Here is a 20,466-nt window from a genome sequence, read left to right as displayed (position 1 = left end):
TTTATAAAGCCTATGACTAGGCTTGATTAGGGTGTTAGAATTTTACAAAAAACTTGACCGTAAAGTCTTGCCAAGTTAGGTATGCATTAAGTTATGGTTTTGTTTATATTCACCATCTTATATTCTATATATTGGCTTTTACGCCAGCATAATAAAGCATGTAAATTCTCCATCTTTGTGCTTCCAACTTCTCCATCATAATTCCATACTTGATAACTCCATCATAATTCCATAATAAAAATAGTAAATTTTTTTTTTTTTTTTTTTCGCGTCTCCTCTCAATTCTTGTACCTCCTCTCTGTAACAACAAACCATATATATATATATATATAGAGAGAGAGAGAGAGAGAGCAAAATTGAGATCATTATTAGAGTCGTACGTGTGTATCACTACAAAAAAATTCATTTTTTGCGACGGTAAAAGGCCGTTGCAAATGCCCAGGATGCCGTCGCTAATACTTTTTGCGACGGTAATATGGCTTTTTGCGACGGTAATGGGGGGTCGCGACAAAGGGGGTTGCAAAAGAGCTTTCGCGACGGTAAGTACCGTCGCCATTAGTTTCTGCGACGGTAAGGTGAGTTTTTTGCGACGGTACTTTTCCTGTCGCCAATAGTGGAAAAAAAATCACTTTTGGCGACGGCACGAAAATACCGTCGCTAAAAGTCAGTTTTTGAGACGGCAGCATTACCGTCGCTAAAACTCTGGCATCATATAGGTATTGGCGACGGCAACGGTTACCGTCGCTAAAGGTATCTTTTAATTCCAACTGGACAGCTTTTTGCGACTGTGTTGGTGCCGTCGCAAAAGCATGTTATGGTTTTTTGCGACGGGTCCTTCTCCCGTCTCAAAAAAAAAAAAAAAACCCTGCTGCAAAATTATTAAAAAAATTAAAATAACCTGTATTAGATAAAAAAATAACTATAAAAAAATTGAAAAATTACAGAATAATATAAATACGTACATAAACAAAAATTGACAAATAATGAAAATTAATAATATTGTTCCATTCATAGCAATACATAAATAAAAATTCATAACAATAAAAAGTATGCCACTACATAACGTCGCATAATACATACATAATGTTGCTCACAAATTTAAATAACATAAATCAAAATCAAAACCAAAAGTTTTCGTCTTCATTCGTTCGTGGGTTACAAAAACAAAAATTGGTCATAATCTTGATACGCCCGCATTCCAGAAGAAGCCAACTGCTACTCAGGAAATATCTGAAAAAAAGAAGATAAAAATAATTAAAAACCATATAATGGTGTTAATATTTTAATTATAGATAAATATAAAAAAAAATTGACTACTATATAATTAGAAAGATAGTTTAGTAAATAATTTTGACTGGACCGAAATCCGGCTCTAACTCCCAAACCGGGAACCCGATTCGAGCCCCGTCTTCTCCCACAAGTCTCTCGTGCCTAGGTGGTCGTGTGTGCCAAGTTTCGTGCTAAACCGACGCCGTTTGGTGATTTTGGGGCGTTAACGCCTCGAATTAAAGTTTCTTAAAGAAGTAGTTTGCCTAAAGTGAAATCCGACTCTAACTCCCAAGCCAGGAACCCGATTCGAGCCCCGTCTTCTCCCACAAGTCTCTCGTGCCTAGGCGGTCGTGTGTGCCAAGTTTCGTGCTAAACCGACGCCGTTTGGTGATTTTGGGGCGTTAACTCCTCGAATTCAAGTTTCTTAAGGAAGTAGTTTGCCTAAAGTGAAATCCGGCTCTAACTCCCAAACCGGGAACCCGATTCGAGCCCCGTCTTCTCCCACAAGTCTCTCGTGCCTAGGCGGTCGTGTGTGCCAAGTTTCGTGCTAAACCGACGCCGTTTGGTGATTTTGGGGCGTTAACTCCTCGAATTCAAGTTTCTTAAGGAAGTAGTTTGCCTAAAGTGAAATCCGGCTCTAACTCTCAAACCGGGAACCCGATTCGAGCCCCGTCTTCTCCCACAAGTCTCTCGTGCCTAGGCGGTCGTGTGTGCCAAGTTTCGTGCTAAACCGACACCGTTTAGTGATTTTGGAGCGTTAACTCCTCGAATTCAAGTTTCTTAAGGAAGTAGTTTGCCTAAAGTGAAATCCGGCTCTAACTCCCAAACCGGGAACCCGATTCGAGCCCCGTCTTCTCCCACAAGTCTCTCGTGCCTAGGCGGTCGTGTGTGCCAAGTTTCGTGCTAAACCGACACCGTTTGGTGATTTTGGGGCGTTAACTCCTCGAATTCAAGTTTCTTAAGGAAGTAGTTTGCCTAAAGTGAAATCCGGCTCTAACTCCCAAATCGGGAACCCGATTCGAGCCCCGTCTTCTCCCACAAGTCTCTCGTGCCTAGGCGGTCGTGTGTGCCAAGTTTCGTGCTAAACCGATGCCGTTTGGTGATTTTGGGGCGTTAACTCCTCGAATTCAAGTTTCTTAAGGAAGTAGTTTGCCTAAAGTGAAATCCGGCTCTAACTCCCAAACCGGGAACCCGATTCGAGCCCCGTCTTCTCCCACAAGTCTCTCGTGCCTAGGCAGTCGTGTGTGCCAAGTTTCGTGCTAAACCGATGCCATTTGGTGATTTTGGGGCGTTAACTCCTCGAATTCAAGTTTCTTAAGGAAGTAGTTTGCCTAAAGTGAAATCCGGCTCTAACTCCCAAACCGGGAACCCGATTCGAGCCCCGTCTTCTCCCACAAGTCTCTCGTGCCTAGGCGGTCGTGTGTGCCAAGTTTCGTGCTAAACCGACGCCGTTTGGTAATTTTGGGGCGTTAACTCCTCGAATTCAAGTTTCTTAAGGAAGTAGTTTGCCTAAAGTGAAATCCGGCTCTAACTCCCAAACCGGGAACCCGATTCGAGCCCCGTCTTCTTCCACAAGTCTCTCGTGCCTAGGCGGTCGTGTGTGCCAAGTTTCGTGCTAAACCGACGCCGTTTGGTGATTTTGGGGCGTTAACTCCTCGAATTCAAGTTTCTTAAGGAAGTAGTTTGCCTAAAGTGAAATCCGGCTCTAACTCCCAAACCGGGAACCCGATTCGAGCCCCGCCTTCTCGCACAAGTCTCTCGTGCTTAGGCGGTCGTGTGTGCCAAGTTTCGTGCTAAACCGACGCCGTTTGGTGATTTTGGGGCGTTAACTCCTCGAATTCAAGTTTCTTAAGGAAGTAGTTTGCCTAAAGTGAAATCTGGCTCTAACTCCCAAACCGGGAACCCGATTCGAGCCCCGTCTTCTTCCACAAGTCTCTCGTGCCTAGGCGGTCGTGTGTGCCAAGTTTCGTGCTAAACCGACGCCGTTTGGTGATTTTGGGGCGTTAACGCCTCGAATTCAAGTAAAGAACGCAAAGATGCATTTTAGCTTAGAATGAAAAGATACATTTTATACCTGATCTTCTGGTGGTGGTATATGTGGATTCTCGTCTTCTGCAGATTCCCTAAATGCCCGGTGGCCACTCGATGCATCAGGAACCTATGTTAGTCAGTGCATAATGTGTTAATCATATTCGAATTTCATACATAATCTTGAGTGAAAATTGAACTATCAAACAATTGTGATGTTTATATGGAACCTGTCTGTTGGGATCCACACTCGCCCCCTGTGACACAAGGGCCATCATCTCATCTCTCATCTGCTGCAAATGTGTAGAGAACTCTGCTCGCAGCTCCTCTCTCAACTCATCCCTTAGCTCAGCACGAACCTGCTGCGTGATCTGATCAATAGTCGATGGCTGGGGTGTTGACTGTGATGGCCCAGCACCATCCTTATACACCACTCTCCGAGGCACGATTCTCCCGTATGTGCGACAATATCCATGTCTGTCATGACCTATCAACTCATGGAAAATGGCATTCCTAGCCTCCAAAGTCCGACCATCCTCAGGTAGCATAGAGAGTTGACGATTAAACTCATCCTGTATTCAATAAAACACACAAGTATACGCCAAATTAAGATGGTTGACACACAAAAAATAAACTTTAAATACAATCAAAGGTGTTTGGAAACTACCAAGGTCTGGATAACCTCTGGGTCATCTACTCTACGTGTCATAAGCCAAACATTCATCTTATCAGTAGACTCCCCCTTACTGGTCATCTACATTTTTTTTAGAAATATGAAAATTAGAATCCAAATAATTTGCAAATATACAATGTTTATTTATATACAAAAATAAAACAATAAAATGTAAACCTCATGCCGTATCTGAGAGAAAGTAGTACGCCCTGTGGTATGAGCTATGCCGTGAGCTCGCCGATTTTTAGCGTTCCTACTTGCAATTTTCTATAACAAGTTCAACAAATGTAAGTATGTAAATATGATTTGTATGTTTACATATCATAAATATAATGTAATTGTGTACCTCAGCATCGGAAGTACGCCAATACTCCACAAGTTGTTCCCACTGGCTTGGCACAACGTTCATAGGAACATCATCCTTCAGATTAGGATCAGAGCTTCTAGGCTTGAAATACTTAGCCTTCAGCTTGTTCTTGTGATCCTTCCATATGCTGTTGCAGTTTTTCATGCAGATTGGCTTGTACTCCTCTGGACATATATTCAAATTGTCCTATAAAACACAAAGTTTAAGGCTAAGTATAACACAAATTTGGAATTCGAATTTGTGGACAAAAATATACTTTTACCTTGACATCCTTCCAGATAGCATCAACAATATCATCAGGCACACTGTTCCAGTCAACAAAAGTAAGAGGAACAATGTTACCATTCCGGACAATAATGCCAAGTTGAGTAGTTAACTTGGCCACGTTATCCCCTATGGGGCAGTAATTTCCATCAAATTGTATGTGTAGCTTTTTACCAGTACCCCACTCTTTAATGGCCTTGGCACATCCTCTACCACGCCTAGTCGAGGTTGATGAAGAACTAACATGACCTGCGATATACAATAATAATAAACAATATGCAATGGTAACAACCAAATGCAAATTTAAATAATGTGAATACAAATCATATCAAATAAACCTGATGTGGGCTGTGAAGAAGTCGAAGGGTCTGCAAAATACAATGAGAATAAACAAATTATATATAATGAGCATAAATAAATGTATGTGTAAATAATTTTCATGCAAATCAAAGCAAATTTAAATACCTGCGGATGGCTCATAAGCTGATGATGATAGCTGCTGTGGACGCACCGATGGTAGACGTGGAGGCTGAGTACATGGTACCTGCTGTGGTGCCACTGATGGTGGTCGATACGGTGGTAATGGCCCCTCAGATGGTGGTGGCACTAATGGCCCCTCCGATGCTGGCCGATGTGATGCCTCCTCTAATGGTGGTGCTATTGATGTCCTGTTATGTAGCACATCAGACATCATGCGCCGGGGATGATCAGGCTTCCTCTTCCTTCCCATAATAATCTGCAAGCAATATAACATTAATTGACATTAGAAACATAGACAATGGTTTGTCATCAACTATAATATGACATGAATTGAACTAATACAATTACAAAGACAAAGTAAATGAAAAAATTGATGATTAACTACAACCTTTGCCTTAATTGAATTACTAATGTTGATTACATATCAGCCTATTTGAACATCAATTGTTTCCCCTTCTGCGGCTTCCCTCACCCAACCAATTTCTTCATCACGAAGCATTATATTTTCTTCCAATTGTTGGCTCATGTATGGCTCGATTTGTGGATCAGTTGAACTCATATCAAATAAACCTCTTTGAGACATCTTCACCACGACTTGCCAGTTTGGTTGTAACGGGTCTGCAACATACCAAACTTGCTCTGCTTGGGACGCCAAGATGAAAGGTTCATTGGTAATTCGATCATCTCGGTACAACAAATGCTTGAAGTTCACCAACGTGAAATTGAAGACATCTTCTTTCTTTCCGTGAATGTTGTCAATCCAATCACACTTAAACAACACGTGTTTCTTCTCATTGGAATATCGAATCTCAACAATATCTGTCAATTGTCCATAATAGTACACAGACCCCAGACGAGGATTCTTGTCTTTTCGACTAGCATAACTTATGGTATCTGCCTTCAAAGCTACACCACAATTTTGTGTGGCTCAACGATCATCCATGGCCTTTACTCGATACCGAAACCCATTCAGTATATACCCGTTGAACCTCCTTGCCAGGTTATGAGGACCATTTGCCAATACAATAATCTCTTCAGAAAGTATGACATCAGTAGTCCTTCGCAAAGTTTGGACCTATTTAACACGAAATGTAAAATTTAAAATGTAGATCGACTTAAGTAACTAGAATCTATAGAGTTAAATACATACATGTTCCTTGAACCAAATGTGAAAAGTTTCAAAATGTTCACGCCGAAGTTGATGATCGTCGACATGAGGCATTTTGAGCTTAAGTACTTCAAGGTGTTTGCTGTGTAGATTGAAATTTTAGCCATACAAAAATTTTAGTTGAAAATTCAATAAAACATAATAAAATATTGAGTGAGTGACTTAACCTACTTTATGAATGGTTGAACCGCGCTTGTATTGCATAAGATGTACCGATGAGCTTGTACCCAAGAAGTATTATCAAGATAAAAGCTTGTGTTTTCACCAGTAGCATGACCCAAATTATCAGCACCACTATAGTTCCTCACGGGTCGACTAGATTTGGTTTCCACATCACTGAGATATTGTGCACAAAAATTCATGCATTCTTCCATAAGATATCCTTTAGCAATTGATCCTTCAGGACGAGCTCTATTACGCACGTATTGCTTCAAAGTAAGAAGATACCTCTCAATTGGATACATCCATCGAAACTGAATCGCTCCACCCAATAACGCTTCATCAGCTAGATGTATAGGCAAGTGCTCCATTATATCAAAAAAACTCGGAGGAAATATTTTCTCTAGATGACAAAGTGTTACAGCGATACGATCTTTAATATATTGCAAATCCGTCGCACGATTCACTTTCGAACACAATTGTCTAAAGAAATTGCTCAATTCAATCAAGGGTTCAATTACATTCTTCGGTAACGATCTGCGAATAGCCAATGGAATAAGTTGTTGCATCAGAATATGACTATCGTGGCTCTTAAGACCCCCAATGCTTCTATCATGTAAGCGCACACGACGTGATATATTGGATGAATACCCGTCGGGAACTCTTACTTCCTTCAACACTTTCAAGAACAAATCTTTCTCATCCTTGGTCATCGTGAATTGTGCTGGTGGTAAATAGGCTTTATTCGACCCTCTTAACTGCAAATGTAGGGGTTTTCTAATATTCATATCTTGTAAATCACGCCGAGCATTAACACCATCCTTCGATTTTCCTGCAACCCCTAATATTGTCCACAACACATTGTCACAAACATTCTTCTCTATATGCATCACATCGAGGTTGTGTCTTATTAGATTGTGCTCCCAATATGGCAATTCATAAAAGATACTCTTTTTCTTCCAACTATGGGTGCGATGTCCAGCTTTCTCCTTCTCTACCTGTCTCCTATGCCTCTCCTTAAGGTCATCCCTATTGTATTGGGTTAAAATACCCTCAGATTCTAATTGTAGCAACATCTCAGTTCCAGACAACAATTTTGGTTTGAGTCTGACTTCCCGACTACCATCAAATGATACTTTATCCTTCCGGAATTTATGGCCAGTAGGTAAAAATCTGCGATGACCCAAGTATGATTGTTTCCTACTATTCTTCAACCAACACGATGTAGTTTCCTTATTGCAACAAGGACATGCATATTCTCCTTTAGTGCTCTATCCTGACAAGTTTGCGTATGCAGGAAAATCACTAATTGTCCACAGTAAAGCTGCATGCATTTGAAACATTTGATTTGTTGATGCATCAAATGTTGACACACCCTCATTTCATAGTTCTTTCAACTCCTCAATCAACGGTTGTATATAAACATCAATCTTGTCACCAGGTCCTTTCGGGCCGTCAATAAGCACGGATAAAATTAGAAATGGTTGCTTCATGCACATCCATGGCGGCAAGTTGTATGGAATGAGCACAACAGGCCAAGTGCTATGAACTATGTTCATCGTCCTGAATGGGTTAAAACCATCAGATGCTAAGCCAAGCCTTACACTTCGGCAATCATTACTAAAGTCAATATTCCGACGGTCAAAATCTTTCCATGCAAGGGAGTCAGCAGGATGCCTGAAGACACCATCATCAGTTCGTTCCTCTGGATGCCATCTCATTAACTTGGCCGTCTTGGATGACATAAACAACCTCTGCAACCTTGACTTTAAAGGAAAATACCTCATCTGTTTTGCAGCTACTTGTTTGCCACCTGTGTTAGGACCATTTGAACCACCATCACCATTTGATTTCCATCTAGAACTGTTGCATATGACACACTTATCAAGATTGGCGTCCTCGTTTCGAAACAACATGCAACTGTTGGGACATGCATCCCACGTCTCATACGTGAAGCCCAAATCTGTTGTGACCTTTTGAGCTTTATAATATGAGTCCGGGAGTTTCACACCCAACGGAAACGCCTCATTCAATAACTCAAGCAATATGTCAACAGACTTGTCCGTCCACTGATTAAGCACCTTCAAATGTAGAAGTCGAACAATGAATGACAAAGATGTGAACTTCTGACAACCCGGATACAATTCACTTTGTGCATCTTGAAGAAGTTTGAAATACTTTGCAGTCTCTGCATTTGGACCGAGCTGGGGTTCAGATGCACGGGGATCAGGCCCCTGTGGTTCATCACCCTCAACACTTGTACCAGCATGTGGATTTTCCATAGCCCCTTGTATCATTCCAATCATATCATCTCCAATGTCTAAATTAGCTAATGTTTCATTCTCTCGATTACTATGCAGAGATATGTAAGATTCCCCATGATTAATCCAATGTTTGTATTTTTTAAAAAAACCATTCAAAATCAGATGCTCCCGTACACCATCTCGTACAAAATAGTATCGATTCTCACACTTCCTACACGGACAACTGATCATCGAACCTTCAACCCTACTGGTGTAGGCAAACACAAGGAATTCATCAATCCCATTAATGTATTCACTCGACATCCTATTTGCCAAATCAATCCAACTCTTATCCATCATCTGTACACATCCACAAGAATATCTCACCAAAGTAACTCTAAATATAATACCTACACATAAATATTCACTCGACATCCTATTTGGCAAATTAACGAAATGTCTAAAATTCCTATTTAAGGTTTAAATTAATTAAATTAAAAATTTAAGATTTATTTTATTATAAGGAAACGAATCTACAGATGAATTTGTTATACAGAAAAGTCATAAAAAAAATGCTGTGGCAGTGTCATTTTATCAATTACAAATCACAACAGCGAATGTTTTAGTTTGAAATAAAATGATCACAGAAGGCAACATGATTATGATTACCATTAGATGCACATTACTTAGATATATTTAATAAGTAAAATATTTGTGAAAAAATATTTAAAAATTCAATAAATATACAAGAATAGGAAAATGTATTGAATTTTTATATATTTTTTTGTATTTTTTGTATTTGATGATTTTTTTTTTAAAAAAAAAATCTATAAATATTATACTTTTTAATTGTATCTAGATTAGATGCATCTAAGATATAAAAAATAAAATTCTTAAAATATTAAATTTTTTTATTACAAAAAAAACATGAAAAACAAAAAATTTAATTTTTTGAAATGTAAGCTCAATTTTCTGAAACCATGTATATTTTCCAACTACAAAATTCTATACAAATTAACAGAACATACAACCATCTTGTCAACCAAATTTTGAATTCTCAGCCGTTATGAATTTAAACTGCTAACCTATGAATATCAAGGAAGGGCCAAGTGTAGATTTAACATTCATGTTATTTATTTATAATTTTTTGGTGTTTAAAAGCTGTAAGGACTGAAAACCACTTCAAAAAACTAAAAAAAAATTAGAACTGAAACCATAGTTCACCTTGTTATTTATTTATTTTGAAAAGTGTTGCACTTAATTAAATCCCAAATAAAGAATTTAAAGTTTGAAATAATCATACATTTATATAAAAAAAGAGAGAGAGTATATAATCTTAACAAAAAATATGCAATATATAAAAATGTAAAATTATATTAAGATTTGTTAATCAATATCTTTAAAGATCTTGTTAACAAGATAAATAGTGAATGTAGACATTAAAATAGTAGATGCTGTATGAGTTAACACAAAACAAATCTTGACCTACCACCAATCTATTGTTTGTCGGTAGAGGCTGAGGGGGAGAAAATAAATTACACATCCTCAGAGTGCTATCTTTTTCGGTGTTGGGTTATACATATACACGGAGCCAATTGGAAATTTTTAATTAAAGTATGTTATTAATAAACAGATTTATATACATATATATAGACAGATTTATATATATATATAGACAGATTTATATAAACAGATTTATATATATATAGATTTATATACATTGCATATATATATATAGACAGATTTCAGACATTCATCTATATATATATATATATATATACAGAGACCGAGAGAGAGAGAGAGAGAGAGAGAGAGCATACGCAGAGGGAGAGAGAGTCGTCGCCGGAGCACCACTGCTTGTCGCCGGAGCCGTCGCCGCCGCACCACCGCTGTCTTCCTCGTAGCCCGTTTGGGAAATTTGGGGGTGAAGTTAGGGATTTGGGGATGATGATCGAGCGGCAACAGGAAAAAAAGAGGGTTTTTTTTTTTTTTTGACTTTTTGCGACGGTATGATGTAGACCGTCGCAAATATAAGGAAAAACGGCGCCGTTTGAATTAATCTTTTTTTGTGACGGCAAATATCCGTCGCAAATGATATATGCCGTCTCAAAAAAAAGGTGTTTTGCGACGGTTTTATTTACCGTCGCTAATACTTCCGCATTTCCGACCCCTCCGCTTAGTTTCATTACCGACGGGTAAGTGTCGTCGCTAAAGGCTATTATTTGCGACAGGTGAAGTTACCGTCGCAAAAAACCATTTTTTTCGACGGGGGGCGCGGCGTCGCTAAAAACCCCGTGTTTTTTGCTATGTTTTCCTGTAGTGTATGTAAGCTAATCTAGCTTGCAGTTCTTACTGCTGCCACTACAGCTGAAAGAGTGGAGTGGGATGGGGTGAAATTATTGAGGCCATTGCTGGAGACATTCGAGGAGACTCGGTCATCAATTCGGTAGATCACCTTTCTCTGGCTTGGATACCATGTAATGTCTGCAAACTCAAGTTGATTGCCGAAGCTGCCCACTTGATCTCCCAAGTATGAATCATCCTTCTCTAAGAAGGTGATAGATCGCTTGAAGATGGGTTGCTGTCTGAGTGTCACCTACAAACAAGTTGGGTGTTTTTTTTTTTAGTTCCATCGTTCAATGATCATGTTAGCTGTACAACATTTTCCATACATTACTCTTTCTGTGTTTTAATTCAATGCCCTTAGGCTTTGTTTGGCATATAGGGTTTTGGTTAAAATAATCACAAAAAGATAAAATAGGCTTTTGACAAAATTTTACATATAAACCATAATTATTTTATTTTTTTCTTTAACAAAAGTCAAAAAACTTATTTCAAACGAGACTTTTTAGCCAAAGTCAAAATGCTAAAAAGCCAACCTTAATCCCAAACGAAGGCTTAGTATTACTGTTTTCTTTGTTAGCAAATTTATTATTAGGCTTGGCCAAGTTTTTTGTTTTGACATCTAAAAAAGGGCTCTGTGATGTCATCATGGTCTCGTGGGCCCGGACTCCGGGATAATCGGTTACCAGTCAGGAATTAACCCCCATCAAGTGAGGGACCCATCACTAAGGCACCAATGGAGCGCAACCACACGCCCCAGCAGAGGACAGGTTGTCAAGGGAAATACAGGACGTGTTCTCTGAAGAGATTTCAAACACCTCCTCCCAAGAATCGACCCTAGCTCATTGTTGGAGAATGCACTGCATTCTCCACCAGGCCACCAACCCTGGTGGTAGGCTTGGCCAAGTTTGAGTCTTAGTATTACTGTTTTCTTTGTTGGCAAATTTATTATTAGGCTTGGCAAAGTTTGAGTTAATCTATTATTTATTTAAGTTGATTGGCTAAACATAAGGGTCAGGCTTAAAAAAAAAAAAGAGAGTAGATTTTGAATTTTAATTACTTGGTTATTTAGCAAAAAATTTATACATACGAATAGCAAATTTACATTTTTTTTAAAACCTATTGCGCGTCACTTCTTGTAATTATGTGTTCACAAACATAATCATTATTTTTCCTTTTATTTTGTTTGTTTCATGCTTATACTAATGATGATTGCCTTTGATATATGTATATATTTATATGTTATACTCCCTCCGTCCCATAATATTAGTCCCTTATTCCATTTTTCATTGTCCCAAAATATTAGTCCCTCTTTAAAAATCAAGTATAAAAATAATATAAATTTCTCATTTTGCCCTTCTTTTAAATTCATAAATAATATAAAAAGTACAATTATGACATTGATATTCCCAAAAAAGTGTACTATCAAAGGGTAATTTTGGAAAATCAAATTTTTAAAAGTACAATAATTGTACTACCAAAAAAAGTTGGATTCCCCAAAAGGGACCATTATTTTGGGACGGAGGGAGTATCAATGTTTGTACTTTTCATTGTTGTCATCCCTTTTGTAAGCATGTTCTTGCTTTTCTTATGTATTGAGCATCTTTTCAATTATTATTATTATTTATTTTTGTCTCAAATGTCTAGAGTATCAAGAGTGTTTGGTACATTTAAGAAGAAAAAAATAATTTAAACAAATTAAAAATAAATAATTATTAAAAAATAAATAATAAAATATTTTTAATTTTTAACTTGCAAAAAATTGTAGTAAACAAAAATTGAGACTTGATAATATACTCCCTCGAATCCGGATCCTCCGTCGCACTCCCTTGTAAGGCACTCCTGTCGCCTTCCAAAACGACGTCGTTTTGGAGGTTTTTTTTTTTTTTTCTTTTCTTCTTCCTCTTTGTTCTTTCTTACTGATATCTCTCTCCGTCGCACTCTTCCACGGTGGCGCCACCGCCTCGACCCAAACCACTCTCCCATGCGCCACCAACCTCCGCCTCAAAACCACGATCTGGTCCGAACTCGGGGGCTCCGTCGGCGACCTCACAACTCTCATCTTCACCTCCCTCTACAACATCTCCACCGGCCTCCTCTTCGGCACCCCCATGCCCATCCAAACCGTGAAATCCATCGCCGCCGTCGCCATCTCCGAATCCGCTCACCTCAACATCTCCACCGGCCTCCGAATCCCCTCACCTCACTATCCCCCAAATCGCCTCCACCGAATCCCCTCATATGTTTCTGAGATTGATGAAGTAGAAGAGGCTGCTATGTGTTTGACGATGTTGTCTCGGGATGTGAGAAACCGTGTTGAGTTTGATTCGGTCATGGAGGCCTCCGAGAATTTTGCTGTACTGTTTGAAGCTAAAGCATTGCATCAAAGTGAGGATGATGATGATACTTGGAAGATCAAGAAACCAAGAAAGAAATTGGATTCTTGTTTATCATGTTCTGGGAATTCTTTGTTTGAAAAGAATGAATATGAATTTGGTGATTTGGATTCTGGGTTTATGAGCAAAAATGAAAACAAGTTTGAATTGGGACTTTCCATTGACGGGTTTCACAAGGGCGATGAATCAAAGAATACCGAAGCAAATTCCAAGATTGAATGCTGCAATGAGAATTCAGTTGAGCAAATCCAAACCTTGAAGAAGAAGGGCTATGATTGCCCAATCTGCTTCAAGGTTTTTCCATGAAGCCAAGCAATGGAAGGTCACAAAAGGGCTCACTACATTGGAATACTCTCTGAAAACAAAAACAAAGAGAGTGTGTTAGCAAAGCAAGAGTTTCCGGACCCATCAACAGAAAGAAAGAAAGAAAGAAAGAAAGAAAGAAGAAGAAAAAAAAAAAAACCTCCAAAACGACGTCGTTTTGGAGGGCGACAGGAATGGGCCGTAGGGGAGTGCGACGGAGGATCCGGATTCATACTCCCTCCAGGTCTCAGGTTCAATACGCATTAATAGTAATAAATTCATTGGAGCTTTCTTCATATACGGCATTTGCCTTAGTTTTAAATGAAACTCGCACAAGTAGATGATGGGAATAGTCTGTAGAGATTAGTCGAGGCGTGCTTAAGTTCATCTAAACACCTGATTATTAAAATAAAAAAAAAGTTGTAGTAAACAAATCTTATATGATTGATCACTTCCAAGCGACAACGTCAGTAGGCCAAATTGATTGCCGACCAGGCCAACTAAATCTATTGAACATAAAATTAAAGTTGTTTTGTTTTCCAAACCTTTCTCTATGTTGTGTCGCTCAGTTCCACGATGTAATGAGTGCCTCTGTCTTTTTTTCATACATTAACCTAATACGTACATGGCAAAAAAAATCAACACAACCGTTCGTTATCTAACAATTTTGTAGTATTTACCTTTTCATGTAGCAAGGTGGTTATATTTGAAAATTGGGATAAATTTATTATTGAGTGTTATCATATTATTGATACCATCGTGACGCTAATTTTTTATTTTACTAGTGGGTGGCACACACGATGTGTGTGTAATTTAAATAAGTAGGAATAAAAAAAAAATAATAATGAAATTAATATTATAATGTATACTTAGCTTAAGTGGTATGAGTCCTCGTATTTAAACCCATGGTCATGGGTTCAAGCCTTGCCCATCTCTTTGTTTAACTTTTTTTTTTAAAAAATAAAAAATACTGCCACATGGCATGAGGAGAGTAAAGCTTCAGGACACCATAAGAGGTGTTCACTTTATAATAGTACTAGTGGGTGGCACACACGATGTGTGTGCAATTTAAATAAGTAGGAATAAAAAAAAAATAATGAAATTAATATTATAATGTGTACTTAGCTTAAGTGGTATGAGTGCTCGTACTTAAACCCATGGTCATGGGTTCAAGCCTTGCCTAATTTTTTATTTTACTAATGGGTGGCACACACGATGTGTGTGCAATTTAAATAAGTAGGAATAAAAAAAATAATAATGAAATTAATATTATAATGTATACTTAGCTTAAGTGGTATGAGTCCTCGTACTTAAACCCAATGGTCATGGGTTCAAGCCTTGCCCATTTCTTTGTTTAACTTTTTTTTAAAAAATAAAAAATACTGCCACATGGCATGAGGAGAGTAAAGTTTCAGGACACCATAAGATGTGTTCACTTTATAATAGTACTAGTGGGTGGCACACACGATGTGTGTGCAATTTAAATAAGTAGGAATAAAAAAAAATAATAATGAAATTAATATTATAATGTGTACTTAGCTTAAGTGGTATGAGTCCTCGTGCTTAAATCCATGGTCATGGGTTTAAGCCTTGCCTATCTCTTTGTTTAACTTTTTTTTAAAAAATAAAAAATACTACCACATGACTTGAGGAGAGTAAAGCTTCAAGACACATGACTTGAGGAGAGTAAAGTTTCAAGACACCATAAGAGGTGTTCACTTTATAATAGTATAGATAGATAGATGTATGTGAGGTTCCGACACTCACTCATGTGTCTCAGAAATGAAAGTGGGTGCGTTGCTGCGTACGCATATGTTAGGCTCATTTTTTTTTTATTTAAAAAATTAAAATTTTAAGTGTTTCTAATAATTGATGACTTGAAATAGGATAGAATTTAATATCTGGATAATTCTAAATTCTAACTTTGTCATCCTGTTCTCTTTGTCATTGGGCAACATGTCTGCTTTTATGTACTCTTGTTTTTCAGTTTGTTTATCTTGTGAGACGGTTTACATATTAAAAAAAATCATTTTATATTATTGAGACAGATCCCACTTGGAGGGAGGTTTTATTTTGATATATATATATATATATATATATATATTTATATATTATTAAGTTGGTTTTGTAATCTTATTTCTAGATTTGTTTGTCTTTTCACATGTAAGATCAGATTACAAATGAGAGGGAATGTTAAATTATTATACATTGTTGAGTTTATTTATTAACAATTTCAAATTTTAGAATTTTATTCGGTCAATTTTTATTGAAAAAATTGAAATTATTAATAAATTGCACTCAACAATGTATGACAAGTTTTTTTGATCAGCAAAAAGAACCTTTATTGATGGAAAACCATACAAGAGATGAGATTACATCAAAAAAAGGAGAGGGAGAGCAGCATGCATCATAGCAACCCAACCCAATCCCAACTAGGTTGGCACCGAGAAGATAGCTCAATCATCTGCAAACTCAACCCAGGAGTTTGGAGAGGAACCAAACCCAGGCAAAACACAAAACAAGAGACAAAACAAAACAGCTTAGCATCCCATATTCAACCACAGCAGCACAACATTAATGGAATCTCAGCAACAACCACAAGACCACAGCAGAAAAGAAAAACAGTAGCCGCAAGACAATACTAACAGAGGCAAAGACTGAGAATCACAGAGACAAGCCTTAGTTTCCACTCCAAAAGCAATACTGAACCATCAGCAGTAGACCAGCCCAGCAACCGAATACCACCACCAGCATATCAGTTCAACAAACCTAGAACTTGCAGCCACCATCAGAAACTTGCAGCCAATTTTCCACCCAGGACTTGCATCCACTGCTAAGCATAGCAGACCAAAGCAAATTCCTTATGACAAAACAACACAACAGCAATCCCACATTAGTCCAACAGCAGCCCAAAAGCACAATAGATCAACAAACCATAGCATAGGAGCCTCTACTGAGCAACTACACTTCTGTACTGAATAGCAACAGACATAACTTGCAGCTTCACCACCAGTTCCAAATCCTCACATCAGAGCCCCTACTGCCCTGAATTCCATCCAATCATCCAGAAACAGAACCAAGAAATGAACTTAATAACCAATCTGCCATACATTAGATATAATATCAGACACAGGGTAGGAAAAATTTTTTAGCTTAGATTTTGTCTAGATAGCCACTTTGAATTTCAACATATCTTCTAATTCCACAAAATTAGGATGAGCATTACTAAACAAACATTCATTATGTATTTTTCAAATTGACCATAGCACAGCCAGAGGAACAATTTTCCAAATTTCTATCACATTCTTTTTTACTTTAAAACCATCCCACCAACTTAGCAAAGATTGCACAAACCCAAGAATAACCCAACACAACCCCCACCAACCCACAATCCCAGACCACACTTTCCAAATACAACCACAATGCAATAATACATGATTCTGTGACTCCACCTCAGATTTGCAAAAGACACGTAGAATGTTTGCATCAAGCTTCAACACTCCAATCCTTGCTATAAAGACAACAGATTTCATTATACATTTCCATGCTAACCACGTCATAAATTGAACCCTGGGAGGGGCAATATTCTTCCAAATGGTCTTAGCAATTCTGAGATTAGACCCTTTATTTGACTCCATCCAACCCCACACTAAGGCTACAGAAAAGGTTCCGGATGGATGAGCCAACCATGTGCAAAAGTCCTCTGCTTGAGTTCTTAAGCTAAGTGCCCCCTGAAGATACCCAATCAAGTTTTGAAGCTCCCCCTCTTCCCACACAAAAAGCGATCTACGGAAAATAAAATTCCAATCATCACCCCCATTTTTTCTTTGGAAAAAATCAAACACTGAACCATCCTTCTCAACTGATAGTGCAAAAAGTCTAGGGAAAACAAGAGCTAAACTCTGATCATTAAGCCACACATCCAGCAAAAATTTTGTCCTAAGACCGTTCCCAATCACACTCTTGAAATTACACACAAAGAACTCCCTTAAGGAAGGGTTACTTAAAGCTAAGGATATAATATCCTTCCATATGATGGAGAACACCCTTGACTTCACTATCAATGGACTCCATCTACCACCACTTTGACCATACTTGCGGCACACCACTTGTTTCCATATTGCTTTATCTTCCAATTCGTACTTCCACCACCATTTGATTAACAGGCACTCATTGACCTCATTGAGCTTCCTCACACCAATCCCACCTTGGCTTTTATTTTGACACACCTCCTCCCACTTAACTAGATGTACTTTTCTCCTAACCTTATCACTACCCCCCAAAAAAATTAGATTGGATTCTATCTAGCTACTTAGCAACACCCAGTGGCATCTTAAACAATGATAAAAAGAACAATGGCAGTCGTGATAAAGCAGACTTAATCAACGTTAGTCGCCCTACAAATGATAAACATTTCCTCTTCCAAAGTGCTAATTTCTTTTTGAACGTATCGACAATTGGCTGCCAAGTTCTCCTTCTCTTTGGATTTGAACCTAAAGGCATACCCAGATAATTCAATGGCAAATTCTGGGGCAAACAATTCAGTTTTTTAGCAAACGCTTTAACCAAATCAACCTCTACACTAGTCCCACAAACTTTGCTTTTATGAAAATTGATCCTTAACCCAGACATTATTTCAAAGCATCTCAAAATTCTCTTTATTGCAATAATTTCCTCCTAATTAGCCTCGCAAAAAATAATCGTATCATCAACAAACTAAAGATGAGACAACTTGAGTTCGCTCTGACCCACCACAACTCCTTTGATCAGCCCTAAACCTTTTGCTCTTTCCATTAGAATATTTAGCCCCTCTGCCACCAAATTCAAGAAGAGAGGTGACAGAGGATCACCCTGCCTTAGCCCTTTATGGGAAGAGAACTCTGAAGTGGGAGACCCATTAGCTAACACGAAAATTCTAGCTGTGGATATACATGTCTTTATCCAACAGTCACCAAACCCGAAATTGTACAACAATGTATAATAAGTTGACACTGGAGAAACAAACAAATCAAAAAACAAGTTTACAAAACCAAATTAACAATATATATATTAATAATAAGAAGAAGAAAAAAAAATATTGAGTAGAGAAAATGGTTTGACCCTGATCAAATAGTACTTATGAAATAACTCCAAGGACTCCTAGAGAGACTATAGCTGAATTCAAGTCAGGGCCACCATTGCTGAGGGTCCAGACCTTGGCATAGCCATCTTCAGGTCCAGCCAGAGTGACGATTCGGAGCCCAACCACATAGTCATGAACAACACTCCCAACACCCCAGAGGCTACTTCCATGAGCTCCTGTTTCAATCATGCCACCCATAGTTACACCCCGCCAATATGGGGCATAAGGCAGTGCCAAACCAGCCTTGGTAGCCTCATTAATCAAGTCTCTCAATGTCACACACGGATCTTAAAACTCATGGTCATGCTCAGATGGTCAGTCTCTAAAGTTTTATTGAGAAATTTGGTACTGATGACAAGCCCATCTTCCTCGTCAGGACAGACCAACTTTGGCAAACTGTGAGAGAAACGAGTGGATACTTTGATATTTCTCTTGTTTTTGGTAGCCAATGCAACGAGTGAAATGAGGTCTTGTTCTGTTGTCGGGTAGGCAACATTAGATGCGCGACACAAGGTTCGGTCAGGGAAGGCACTGTAGGAGTTTGTGATGGTGCACTTCTTTGTTGGTGATGATGAACACTTGATGGGATCATCTAGAGGATTACTATAGACCTTACAAATCAGTATTAACAACAAAAATAGGCGAAACATGGTTTTCTTAGATGGTAAATCGACCAATGATGAGAGATTTGGTAGAGGTTTTTAGGTTTTTTTCTTGCTTCTAGGATTGCTTAGATTAGTGTACAGAGTTTATGTATATATATGGAAGTAGTTAAATTAAATTAATCCACTGTATCTCTATAGGCTTTGTTTAGTTTGATATAGGTGGGAAGAGAATCTTTGACAACTTATTTAAGGAATAATTATTTTGAGCGAAAAATACCTTTTAGTAAACTTTATACTGTGGATAAATTATCTCACTCACTACAAAAATTTCAGGTTTTTGCGACGGCGTTTTCCTAATGTCGTCTCAAAAAACTTTTAGCGACGGCAAATGACTTTTAGCAACGGGAAAGGGGGGGTCACAACAGAGGGCGTAGCAAAAAGGTTTTAGCATGCCGTTGCCTTTTTTTTTGCGATGGCAATTGTTGCCTTTTGCGACGCCATTTTACTGTCACCTATAATATGTAAAAAATTGAGACCTTTTACGACGACACTATTTTACCGTCGCTAAAAGTTTTATTTGAGATAGCAAGAAATGCTGTCGCGAATTTTTGTTTTTTTGTTTTTTTGCAACGGCATGACCACTGTTGCCAATGGTTCTAATGTTTTTTGCGATGGTGTGGTGCCATCGCACCAAAAAAAAAAAATGCAATAAATTAATAAAAATATGAAAGTTATTTTTTTTTTTTTTTTTGTGACGATGTGGTGCCGTCACGCAAAAAAAGAAAAAAAACTACAATATAATTATTAAAAATATTTAAATTACCTATATTAAATGAAAAACAATTGAAAAAGAAACCAATAATTGCATAATAATATAAAAGTTCCTGTATAGAAATAACAATTTCTCCATAATAAAAATATTATTGCATCCATAACTACACATTAACAAAATTACCCCCACTACATAATGCTCCATAATACATATATAATGTTTAAATACATAATGTTGTTCATAATTCAAAATAACATAAGCCAAAATTAAAAGT

At 38.0% G+C, this 20,466-nt stretch overlaps 1 long non-coding RNA gene and 1 pseudogene across 1 annotated transcript; both read right to left on the bottom strand.

Moving 5' to 3' along the window:
- Window positions 1–3,527: 3,527 nt before the first annotated feature.
- LOC145800062 (uncharacterized) lies at window positions 3,528–4,517 on the bottom strand. Its single transcript, XR_014341381.1, has 3 exons — window positions 4,317–4,517; window positions 3,965–4,237; window positions 3,528–3,869 (listed from the first exon to the last, which is right to left on the bottom strand). It is a non-coding gene; the product is annotated as an uncharacterized LOC145800062 (long non-coding RNA).
- A 6,469-nt stretch (window positions 4,518–10,986) lies between these two features.
- Window positions 10,987–19,465, bottom strand: LOC145799964 (putative L-gulonolactone oxidase 6 pseudogene; annotated as a pseudogene).
- Between the last annotated feature and the right edge of the window lie 1,001 nt (window positions 19,466–20,466).

Source organism: Camellia sinensis, chromosome 9 (assembly GCF_055761805.1).
Source record: "Camellia sinensis isolate YWXY chromosome 9, ASM5576180v1, whole genome shotgun sequence".
Taxonomy (NCBI): domain Eukaryota; kingdom Viridiplantae; phylum Streptophyta; class Magnoliopsida; order Ericales; family Theaceae; genus Camellia; species Camellia sinensis.
This window is presented reverse-complemented; position numbering and strand designations above follow the sequence as displayed.